The 11,945-nt window shown below is 41.5% G+C and overlaps 1 long non-coding RNA gene across 1 annotated transcript in view; it reads left to right on the forward strand.

Moving 5' to 3' along the window:
• LOC138504729 (uncharacterized) overlaps positions 1-9,683 on the forward strand; it is an 89,761-nt gene extending 80,078 nt beyond the window's left edge. The window contains exon 4 of the long non-coding RNA XR_011279930.1: positions 9,639-9,683. This is a non-coding gene — a long non-coding RNA (uncharacterized lncRNA). The remainder of the gene's footprint in view (positions 1-9,638) is intronic.
• The last annotated feature ends 2,262 nt before the right edge of the window (positions 9,684-11,945 follow it).

Below are 11,945 nucleotides of genomic sequence, written 5' to 3' on the forward strand. Positions count from 1 at the left end.
ATTACAGCATCTGTACAGTTAGTTAACGGCTTGCATTTTCTGCAGTGCCTCGCACAAGTCCAATCTTCTTTTTTGCATATAAAAGTTTACTTGATTCTTAACTTCGGCATCTGTTTCTGTATGGTCCATACATCTTCTTCAGCCAGTATTTCCTGAGTGTGATGCTCGTCTCTCGTGATGTCACCAGCTCCTCTTTTGCTGCTTTTCATATTCCTTCAGGGAACTCCTCCCTCAGATGGTTGTCACTTCGAGGATACATTTGATAGGGTTTTCTCTAAGGGTACCTTCTTTAAAATATACACTCAGAATTGGCAAAACTGCTGGGTTTAAGCATGGCACAATCTCAGGCTTACAACATATAGGAAGCAGGAGGCGGGATTTCCTGCAGAGACATGAATCTGCTCAACTACAACATGAATAGCAAGGGGCCAGATTTCTCATTCAACATAGTAAAATGAACATCTATGTCCCTCAGAAAAAACTTATCTTAAAATGATTACTATTAAAATGGGTACAAATAGTAAAAATCTGTATACAGGTAGCAGAAATCTATCAGAAAGCACTGTAATTGTAAAAATTGTGCATTTTTTAGTTGTTTAATTGTATATTTTTGTGGTCAGATTTTTTAATTCTTTGTTTCGTTTGTTTTGGCTGGGGAAAGATAAAAACTGGGAAATTAAAGCGTGAACAAAAAAGAAGGGAGCATGTTTCACTGAGCGTAGCTCAGGTGTGCCTTCAGTATGGAAACTTGCAAGTCCCTCTGTTGTGCCACCGTGGAATCATGCTAGTCTTGCTCTATTGCCACAACACAACAAATTGACAAACACTGAACACCTGGGGAAACAATCCCTGGACAGATGCCAGTCCTACGTCCATCTTGGGGTATTTACTGTAGGCTGCTTTGTGCATCTCCTTTTGTGGGTGGCATTGCCAATGGCATCATGTCTCATATCTAAGTGCCTTAGCATGCGTGTTGTATTAAAATGGGTGCTTATCTCCAGACTGCAACCTCTCCAAAAATGTCGTGTACCACCTTTGATGCCTTTTCTGTTTTTGGTTCCCTTGGGGCGTTGCTGAAACATTGTCATAGTCCATTTTTACAATACCTCCCCTGATGTTTGGCCAGGTGTGGCTGGTGTAGGCTGCTGATCTTGCTACTGCACTATTGAATCCTAATGGCAGTGACTTCTTCTACTGACCTGCACTTTCATAAATATGGCCAGCGGAGGAAAGCACCCTCCTCTGGAACATAGCAGTTCTCTTCCACCTTCTCCTGCTACTCTCCAAGTCCTGTCCCCGGTTTCCATTTTGAACATAACCCTCAGAAACCTCTAACACACACACAGCCTAGTTTATTCTCATTCTCTCTCTTTATGTCAGCCTCTATCTGCCCCCCCTCCAAAAGCAACAACAGGAAACAGTAAGTTTGTTATTTACTTTCAGTTTGTCTTAAGAGATTGGGACAAGTAGATGAGGTTCAAATAAATAGTTTCCTATGGTTCGGAAAAGGCCAAGCCAATTCAAATTTACATTGTTCAAAACAGCTTTAACAAAATAACCAAAAGGTGGCCTATTGGCTCAAAATGGATTGAAGTGTCTCGAGCCTCATACAAGTTGAATCAGATATTTACAGACTCAGCGAGATTCCCAGGACCTATAGCTATTGAGATTTGAACAGCTCAATCAGAGACACACTATGTTTTGCATTGTTCGAACCAGCATTCAAGGTGACTACTTTAAGGCACAGCCATTCCCAATTTGAAGCTTCTGTTTGGTAGGAAGTGCTTGATTTTCTTCAGGAGGGATAGCTGCCTGAGTTTTCTTTGCTATGACTATTTTGAAGCAATCTGGCTGTCTCTCTGGAACCATGACAATTTGTTCAGGGTTCCAGTTTTGTGAAGGATGGTTCAGGGTGGTTGGTTGAGAGCAGGCATATGGCATTTGTGAGGTTAAGTCTGAGGTAGGCTTTGGAGCTCTGTGTGCTGATAAGGATGAGGCAGGCCTTGAGTTGGTGGATGTCTTCAATAGATGATATTTTCAGGTAGAATTTTGTATGGGTTATGTATAATGTATAAATAGCCCAGGATGGTGGCAGGATACACTCTAAAATAAAGCTATGCCTGAGTTTAAGCATATTGCATGGCACTATTTACAATCATGACCGCCAGATCCAAACTGATATCACACACGGGATGGCTCATCTCAGTCAACTCTGCTGCAGATGGTGTTGTGTATTTGGCAATGAGGGTTCACAAGGGCTTCATGAAAATCAAGTCTTAAAGAATAGAATAATGTTGGACTCCTCTAATTACTGAACAAACGGATTGCATGTGAAACATCACACGTGTTTCTGTCTTATTCACTTGGGAGTTGTGCAGAGAAATCAAGATGTACTAGGAGGCAGAGCTGTCTTTCGTCTAGAATGAAGGAACTCTATGGATGGTGACTAGCTATGTGATGCATGAAGAATCCCAGATCCGTGCTTATTTTATTTGTTATACTCCCAAACCCTTGGATGTCACGGCGTAGGTTACAGAAGGCTTGATTTCTCTGGTTACAAAAGATAAGCAAGCTTTCTCTGGTTACAAGCAGGAGAAACGTGCAAGAATCATGAACACATACAGCATAGTGAGACAAAATTGTTCATCATAAGAAATTAAAGTAATTAAGAATGGTGAATACAGTAGATGGAGGGTATTTTACATGGGGGACGTGAAGACAGGCATAGTTCCAAGTAGCATAATGGTCAAATGGGTAACAAGTAAGATTAGCAGTTGTTGAAAAGCCAAGTCTTTAGGATTTTTTTAAAATTTTGAGTGAGTTGGTTCATTTCTCAGTGCTGCTGGGAGGGAGTTCCAGGTTTTTGGTGCTTGGACTGGGAAGCTACTGCCACCTGACCTCGTGAGTTTGAATAGTGGGATGCAGAGTTGAGAGTTGTTGTTAGAGCTCAGGGAACTAGTCGAGGATTAGGTGTTACTGTGTTATTGTGGTCCGCAGGGGCCTTCATGGCTTGGCATTTGTGTTTAATGCAGAGAGTTTTGAATAGTATTCATGCTTTGATAGGCAGCCAGTGCACCTCTCTTCTTGTGTTGGAAATATGGTCAGAATTTCTGATGCCAAGAGCTACTCTCAGGGCTTTATTTTGTAGGAGTTGGAGATTTGCTAAATTGGATTTGACGTGCCTAGTAATAATACATTACAGTAGACTAATTCAGACAAAATTAGCCCCCAGACGAGGGTGATGCAGTTTTGTGGTGTCAGGAATTGTCGACTCTACGCTATAAGCTTAGCGGTGCAAGCAGTGGAGGTGGAGAGAGTCTTAATATGTTTTGTCATGGTGAGGTTTGAGTCCCGATAGACACCCAATGTTTTAACTTGGTTAAGTGTTGGGATGGGTGTACCATCAATGATGAAGGAAGAGTAGTCAGAGTGGAGCGATTTGATTTTAGTCGCAGCGCCCATGATGGGGATCACTGTTTTTTCATCATTGAGGCAGAGACTGTTCGTTGCCATCCAATTTTGTATGATAGAATACATTTCATTTATTAGGATTGTGTCTTTGTCATAGTTACCTGAAGTGGGGATTAGGTTCTGGGTATCATCTGCAAAATTGGTATAGATGACACCCATATCATCCAGAGCAGCAAAGAGGAGTTTAGTATAGGCATTGTAGAAGGTGAGCGAGAGCTAAGCACCTTGAGGAACACTTATGTGAACAGAAATAGGGCCTGCGGCTTCCTTGCCTATGGCATCTCTCGAGGTTCGATCAGCTAGGAATGATTTAACCCAAGCTGTGGCTTCGCGTGAGAAGTGGAAGTTATCCACTTAGAAACCGAAATCCGGTATTAAGCGGTTATAAAAAAAGCAATTAAAATAAAACAAATTAAATACAAATCTCCTTAGATATGAAACACATACTGTACATGTATTCCTTTCCTGGCATGCTTGGTGAGAGCAGGTTGTGTCCAGTGAAGCCACCTGGGAATTGGATCCAACACAGCAAACCCTATCCATCAAAAAATTGCATTCGTCAGATGAAGTCTATAGCTATAAACCAATTTCGTTTGCCCAGAACTCTCCATGACAAGCCTGAAACATGACTGTGGTGTAAATCAGCTGCCTTGCGATGCATTGGGCATTGTTTTGTACAAGGTGGCTAGTGAAATGTGAGATTTGAATGCTTTCTGGACTTGTAACATATTTATTTATTTTGCTTTCTTGTTTTCTGTGATGATGTGGCTATTGCTTTCTGACCTGCAATGATAAGATGCTGCAACTTTTAAAGATGGCTTTAAACTTGTTCTGCAGTTCACCATCCTCCAGTTATCTGCTTTTACGTTCTACTTGCTAATCATAAGTAGAGGATTTATCCTTAGTACTTCAATAGCTGTCTCCAGTATTGTTCAGTGGCATATAATAGTTTCATTGCAAACTGTAAAGATGGGCATCCACGTAAACAAAGTAACAGAAATACAATAGTCAATGTGAGAATGCTCACAGTACTGTGGTAGCCTCAAGCCCACTAGCTTACAGTGCCACTACTAGTCTTTTTAATGAAAAACATTCCCCAAAAAAACTTTCCTTTCACATTTTGTATTGGATTTTTTCCCCACAAAAAGTTGATATAAGTTGAGGCAATATTTGCCAATGAGTAGGTGGGGTTTGGGGCAAAGTGGAGATGCAGTAGTCTCCCGCAGCATTTTGTGAGAAAATATGGTAAGAAATGTCCAATAAATAAATCTGATTTGAGACATAGGCCTCATTACAAGTTTGGCAGTGTTTCAGTAATAAATCTGCCAAAATACCACCAAACTGTTACCACCACTTGGTCACATAGATTTACCATGGGATTACAAGTGATAGTAGATGGTGTAAACCCTCATTATTGTTAGTCTATAGGACTCCATTGGGGATTTTTGGTGCAATTACCACCAGCGGGATTACCAAGTGGTAATTCCTCAGATTTCTGGAGGAAAACGGAGGATTTTTTTCCAGCATCAAGCTGGAGGTACATCCTCAGCTTTTCCTTCATAAATTGGCGGGATTACCACTCAGTAATTCTGCCAGTTGTAATTCCACCAAACTTGAAATTCGGCGGTGCAAGAAAAGATTCTGTTATGGAATTACTGCTGCTTTTTTACTGCACCGCCAAAGTTGTAATGCAGCAGTTTGGTAACAACATACAGAAACCTTTAGACACACAAATCTTCCTGGCCCCAACCTCACACAATCATCAGTAAATACTGGAGCAAACATTAGTTATTGGCAAATGCTGTTACTTTGCCATTTGACAAGGGTGTGAAAACCTGGCTTTTTTAAAATTGTTATTAAATAATAAAAGATTGCAGGTAATTCCATCTCAGATAGGGTAACCTGCTTATCAGATTCTCATTTCACAAGCTTCATGCCAAAAGCACAGTGTGTACCTGTGTCATGTCTCATCAGTATCCTGATTTGCAGTGCCTGCTCTACCAGTGGCATAAAGCAGGTTCAGAGGTCACAGCTGCCCATTTGACAGCTACAGTGACAGTCAGGTCTCTACCTGTGCTTCATTAAAGATATGCAGCCCTGTACCAAATCTATGATGATCATAAATAGCCCAGGATAGTGGCAGGATGAACTCTAAAATAAATCTACGCCAGAGTTTAAGCATATTGCATGTCACTACTTATAATCATGACCGCCACATCCAAATTGATATCAGAGATGTGTTAGCTTCTCTGAGTCAGCTCTGCTGTGGAAGGTGTAGTGTATTCTGTCCTGATGGTTTGAGACAGCACAGGTTGATTCTGGCCAGATGAGTTGGCAGCAAAGTAACCGAAATGGCAATGCACTTTTATTTGATCTCTTTGTGAGCACAGGTAACACCCTCCTCCATGGACAGCCACACAACAGGCAGTTGTCCTGGACCAAGGCATCAGAGGAGGGCATCCATTAAAAAGGAGTAGCCTCACACAAGGGGGCTGCAACTATAAAGACCTTTCTTCTTAGTGAGAAGGGAAGGGTATAGATTAGAGTAAGCAAGAGTGTTCTGTTCCATGGAAAGAGACATCCACCATTGTGTTTCTTTCTCTCTTTCCTGTCCCCTATGCTACATCTGAGCAAAGCACTTTGGGTGTGACATCAGAGTCTACTGCATTCAAGTGCAGGGATAGGACCACTAAGTCAGGCTACATTTAATCCAATCACCTGGAGACGTTTACCTTTAAAAGAAGGGGTCTCTGACCCCTTGAACAGATTCACGCAGGATTCACTCTAGAACAACATCTGAGAAGGATCCACTGGACCTCCTTTGTGAAGGTTTCACTTTCCAAAGCCCTCATCCTCATGTGAAACAGGAGTCGTCCAAGGCAGAGGAGATCTCTGTCCCTTACTCACTGCCAAAGCACTTTGGGTAGGACTTTTCCTGCAGACCAGGATCCGCCACTCTGCGGCAAAACCTTCTAAGTTTGGATAGCAGACCCTGACCTGAACCAACCTGTCCTTGAATCCACATGAGTGGGCCTGATATCATCTGGAGGACCTGACCAGCTGGATCTCCCTGTTTTGCTGCACCGTACCTCTCGCAACAGGCTCAACGCACCTATACTAGAGAAAAAGTGCAGAAGCTGTCTTTTGCACTCCTTCATCCAGGCAAACTATACTGCTTGCCGCTCGACCAGCTCCATGCTGCATCATGACCTTGCTGAGTTTGTCACCTACTAGGCTCAAATCAACTGCTCACCTTCGGGTCCCAAATCAAACCACTGTATGGTCACACCCCAACCCTATCCAAAGGTTGCAATCATGACTCAGCCTGACTTTCCCTTGATCAACCACTCCACCGACCAGCACATTGTAGCAACCAGATCACCAGTTCAATTACTGTCGGCCATTGATTCGAGGTGCTGGAGCATCAATCAATGACCCTTCCTAGTGGTTACAACATAACTCACCTGGCATAACCTCGAAGAGGTCCTGGTGACAGCAGTGACCTGCATCTCTGAGAGTCACAGATGACCCACACAGAGCGACCGCCTTCACCTCTGCTTGACGCCCACTTGCTGCTTGGTACCACACAATAGACTGTGCCCAAAAGGAGCTTGATTTGGCTCACATCAACATTTGACACCAAGTTCCACACTGTTACCCAACCAAAGAACTGAAACAAGGTACCAATGACCACTAACTGCCCACTCGGTTCACTTGGGCCCCAGAGACTGGCCAGGTTACTATTGAACCTTCATTTACCAAAGATATATCCTGTCTGTCGCTAGTAACTTGCCCATCATCCCTTTATTCATGTTGAGAGTGCCTATTTCTTAAGGCTGTTGCTTCTTCTCTGTTCTTCCACAGGGGTGGGTTTTTGTACACCGTTTTACATTTTGTTCTATTTGAAAAATGTGTGTTTAAAGTATATCTATGTTTTAGAACCTTGATTGGACATTACCTCTAATTTGGTCACTACTGGATCACATTCACACCCCTTTTAAGAACATAGTCGTCCCTTGGCCCACGTTACCACAAAAGGCAAAGGAGGTATATCTCTTAACTGTGCCTGTTTTACCTTTATGTTTGCATTGACTCTTGGTTTGTTGATGTGTGAGAGTTGAGTTGGCTTTTCTACCCCTACTCATCCATGTATTTCTGCAGAGCAGAATCCAATTCATCACACGTACCCAAAAAAGATACTTTTCCTACCATCTACATGCTAACCATTTGCAGAGGCACATACACTAGCCTATTCCTCCATCCACATGAATGCATACACACACACACACCCATCAATAAAGAAGTGAAGAGCCTATTTTCTGCACTTTGTAAGGATGAAAACAAGAAGACATGGCATACGATGCAAATGGGGAAATGCAAAAAGGATAATTTTACAGCAAATCCCATAGGTAAGGATAGCTGGGTGAAGTATATGAAAGAGAAATACGGGGCTCGGGACACTAGGGATGTTAAACCGGAAATAACCACCAGTAGAAACAGAAATAGGCTGTTGCATTTTCAATATGAGGGGTTACAAAATGAGATATTGGTGTTAAAGAAATCCAGGGCATCAGGCACAAAGGCCTTGCTAATGTCGTACTATTAAAGAAGCCAAAACTTGGGCGGATTGATTGCCTTATTCAATAAGATCATTCAAGACAAATAAATATCAGTGTCCTGGAGGAAAGACATTTTGATACCAGTACACAAAAAGAACGATAGATGACCCAAGAAACTACAGGCTTTTATGCTAAAGTTAAAGCGACGAATATTATATATTAAGGCAGGGAAAAATCTGACGTGCCCATTACTGAACCTGCTGGGAAAGAATATGCAGCAAACAAATGAATAAACTTCAAAATATTGAATTTGAATATCCTTGACGAAATAGGATGGACACTAGACTGGACACTTGATTTATGTTAGCTACGGCCGTCATATAAGTCCAAACTGCAATTGTGGGACTGGAACATGAATTATACACATCTTGACATGTTAAAATCAAATGTAGGATATACTAGAAACGCATGTATTTTTAAAAGGCCACAACAATATCTTATGAAGAATGCATCACCAAAGATTTGACGATTTATATTATTGGTTAGTCTCAATATGCTGCCCACCTTATCTGCCTTTGGACCAAGATTAGGACTAACCAGAGAAAAGAGGTTATGCAGACTATGTAAATAAGAATATAAACTGGAAACAAACAAATAGAGACGTGTTTACTAGTCGTCATAAGTTAGGACATGTAGATAGGTACTATCTTGGGAAATGTGTTCATGATTTGCAATAGATTAATAGGAACCACTTTGGGGAGCGGTATTTGAGTGGAAGATCCATCTCTCCAAATATTGCCCTATTTAACAACTGGCAACTGGTTGAGCACGAATTAGTTGAACAAGTGAACGTCATAGCAATGGAATGATGAACTAGATGCAACAGCTGGTATCTGCTAACGTCTACTATCAGAAGAAGAGTGCTGAAATTAAGATCACGTTCGGTGCTAGTTTAAGCTTGAGTGACAGGGACTATCATCCTGAACTAACTGTGAAATGGCATATATGATATTAAGAGATGGTACATATATGTAGATTAGGAGATGAAAGAATACGAGGCTATCATGTTGAAAAAGTAAAGGGACCGTTATGAGATGCAAATCGCAGAGGTTGAGCTACACATTTTAAGGACAAAACTATTTCATTACGAAGGGAAATTGGATAAAATATATGTGAGGAAATGGTATTAACTTGTTTTTTATGGGCTTGTGATTATGAATGATGTAATGTTTTTAAATTATTGTTTTAAAAACAAGAATAATTGAAATTGTTTAATGAAACGCATGAAGATTAGTAAGTAGAAGTAAGATGAATTGGTTTGAAAAGTTTAATGCTGAGCTAAACACATTAAAATTAAATAAAATAAAAATAAAGAATTAACTGCATCAGCTATGGAACAGACAGACTTGTGCCTTTCCCAATGCTCGTTAGCATAATGCATTTGTTTGTTAACTATGCCATAGCCATCTTAATTCTTAGATAATTAAACTGTGAGCTCTGATAACAGTATGATAAATCCAAATATGGATATAATTAGGATGTTTCCTGAAATTAATATTCCGTGTGAGTGAAGATGTTATCACTAATGGGTTCTCTTTCTATCTACAGGAACATGCTGTATTAGTGAAGACAACAGTTCTCCCACAAGGCCGTTGTACGTATTCAGTAACTCAAAGTCACTCATCTGTAAAATGTGCTTGACCTAGATGGTTCTGGGCATGTTTTTATTAATTTCCAAGCTACTGTGTACTTCTCATTGTTCCCAATTTATCGAGTTGAGCAATGTCAGTAGGTTATGGACAAGAACATGCTGTTTCACATCCTTTCCTGTAATGAGAAGTCAATTGGAAGACATTAATGGGCCTCATTGCACGTCTGGCATTAACCCACCTGTACTACCGGCGCATTGCTGCCAAACTCGTAACACTGTTTCCGCTGCCTGAGATCCCGGGATATCAGGCAGAAGAAAGCATAAGTCCCCATTCCCATAGAGTCCCATTGGCCTTCATTGTAATGGGGACAACAAAGCACTGGCTCTGTGGCTAACGGTTCCGGTGCTTCTGTGATAACTCTGCAGGGGGTGCCGTTACGCCAGGAGGCCAGACCTGGCAGGTGCTACAGCCCCTGCCTGCACAGTTGTAGTGTGGCGGTCTGGAACGGACGCCGGTACGGTCCGACCGGCACCCTTAATTCCAGACCACCACACTTGTAATGAGGTCCATTGACTGGTGTGAACCGATACCTTGCCTTAATAGTGCATCACCACTAGCGGACCAACATGACCGAAAAAAAAAAATCATGGTGAAAATGTAAAAAGCAATATCGTGTTCTGTAAAGAAGCTATAATATTCACTATTTTGGATTTGGTTTCCCCGTATACAACAGTGATATGGCCAAACAAGTGAGAAAAGACAAAGCAACATCAGCAGGAGCCCAGAGAGCAGTGGTTTAAAAGGTGGAAACCAATGGCTGAGTTAGGTATCTGGCATTGCACTGTGAACTGTGGGTATGGGTGGGAAAAGGTCTTGTGCCCCCCAACCCCCAGTTTTCTGCCCTGTATGGGGTTACTAAAATTCTGAAATGCAAATGAGAATATGCACCAGGTCATTGGTGCTCTTTTCTGTTGAAGCTGCCCACCCTCAACCTCCATTGCGGGGTCTGCCAGGCGTCCCACTCAAAGGAGGCTGTGATGCGGTCTGGATCTGCACCATGGTTCTTACGCCCGCACCCCAAAGTACAGACAACGGGGGTGTGTATGATCCTTGTTGCAGCTTACACTCCCAGTTTAAAGGTTGGCCGAAAAAGAAACTGGCTGTGTACAGTTGGGAGTGTCACCTAGTTGAGTTGGCCATGAAAAATCATAGCGGCCCATGTTGCCAATACAGGATCCTACATACATCTCTGCCCCTGTATATCATGGCCTATCCCAGTCCACAGATTTTTAGATGTTATCTAATGTTTAAATGTAATCACTGTGAAGCCCTTGAGATAAAAGGGGTAAGAATCGACATAAGTTGCTCGGAGAGAATATGCTGTCTATTTGGGTGCTCTGAGCTGGAATCCTTAAAGCACCTTCTCATCCATTGCAAAAGTCTAACTACAATTCGTACGAGCTTTTAAAAATCTTTTAACAATCTGTTTGACCCTAGCAATGTAACATCCATATGGGGTACATTTATGCAAGGGGACGACATTCATTATATCTTTTTTATGGTAAAAGTTGATCTGAAAATTGTTGAAATTTTAAATTGTTTATCTTAAGATGTGTTATTTATTGTAAATATATAGGATATTGTTGTGAAATGTAAGAGATAGATTTATTTTGATCAGTTTGTTTGGATATTGAACTGGATTTGTGTATTTTCCTATGTCTTTAATATTTGTTGTATATATAAAGCCGCATGGCTAAAAGTGTATTATGAAATAAATAAATACGAGTTTCAGCAGTCTGTGCCCACTTGAAGGCCTTAGGGTTGCATCAGACTTGTAGGGGTTCTTTTCCTCAGTATAACTCTTTGGCCAATAATGGACTAGAGCTTCTGGAGGATATCCTCCGCATACCTCTTCAGCGGCCTCATGAAGATGCGTGTAGTGGTACACTGGCCCAGTGTCACATCAGTCCCATCATCTAACTTTGAATAGGGGATTATTTCAAAGGGTGACCAAAGCATTACAGGGTGCAGGAGATACAGTAAATGTGTTCCCTTATTCGTGACATTGATTTTCTTAATTCCTCAGGTCTCTCCTCCTAGTCCCACTGGTAGGAATGCATTGGCATCCTATTCATTTATGTGTCATAACCTTTGCTTAAACATAGTTTCAGATCCCTAATTTGGAGCTTGACTAACATACCTGCATTCTTCTGATGCTGTTGTAATAAATAATGGCTCTAGAAATGTGCCTTAGTAGAGCCTG

The sequence above is a fragment of the Ambystoma mexicanum genome, chromosome 11 (assembly GCF_040938575.1).
Source record: "Ambystoma mexicanum isolate Mex_15411 chromosome 11, UKY_AmexF1_1, whole genome shotgun sequence".
NCBI classification, from domain to species: Eukaryota; Metazoa; Chordata; class Amphibia; order Caudata; family Ambystomatidae; genus Ambystoma; species Ambystoma mexicanum.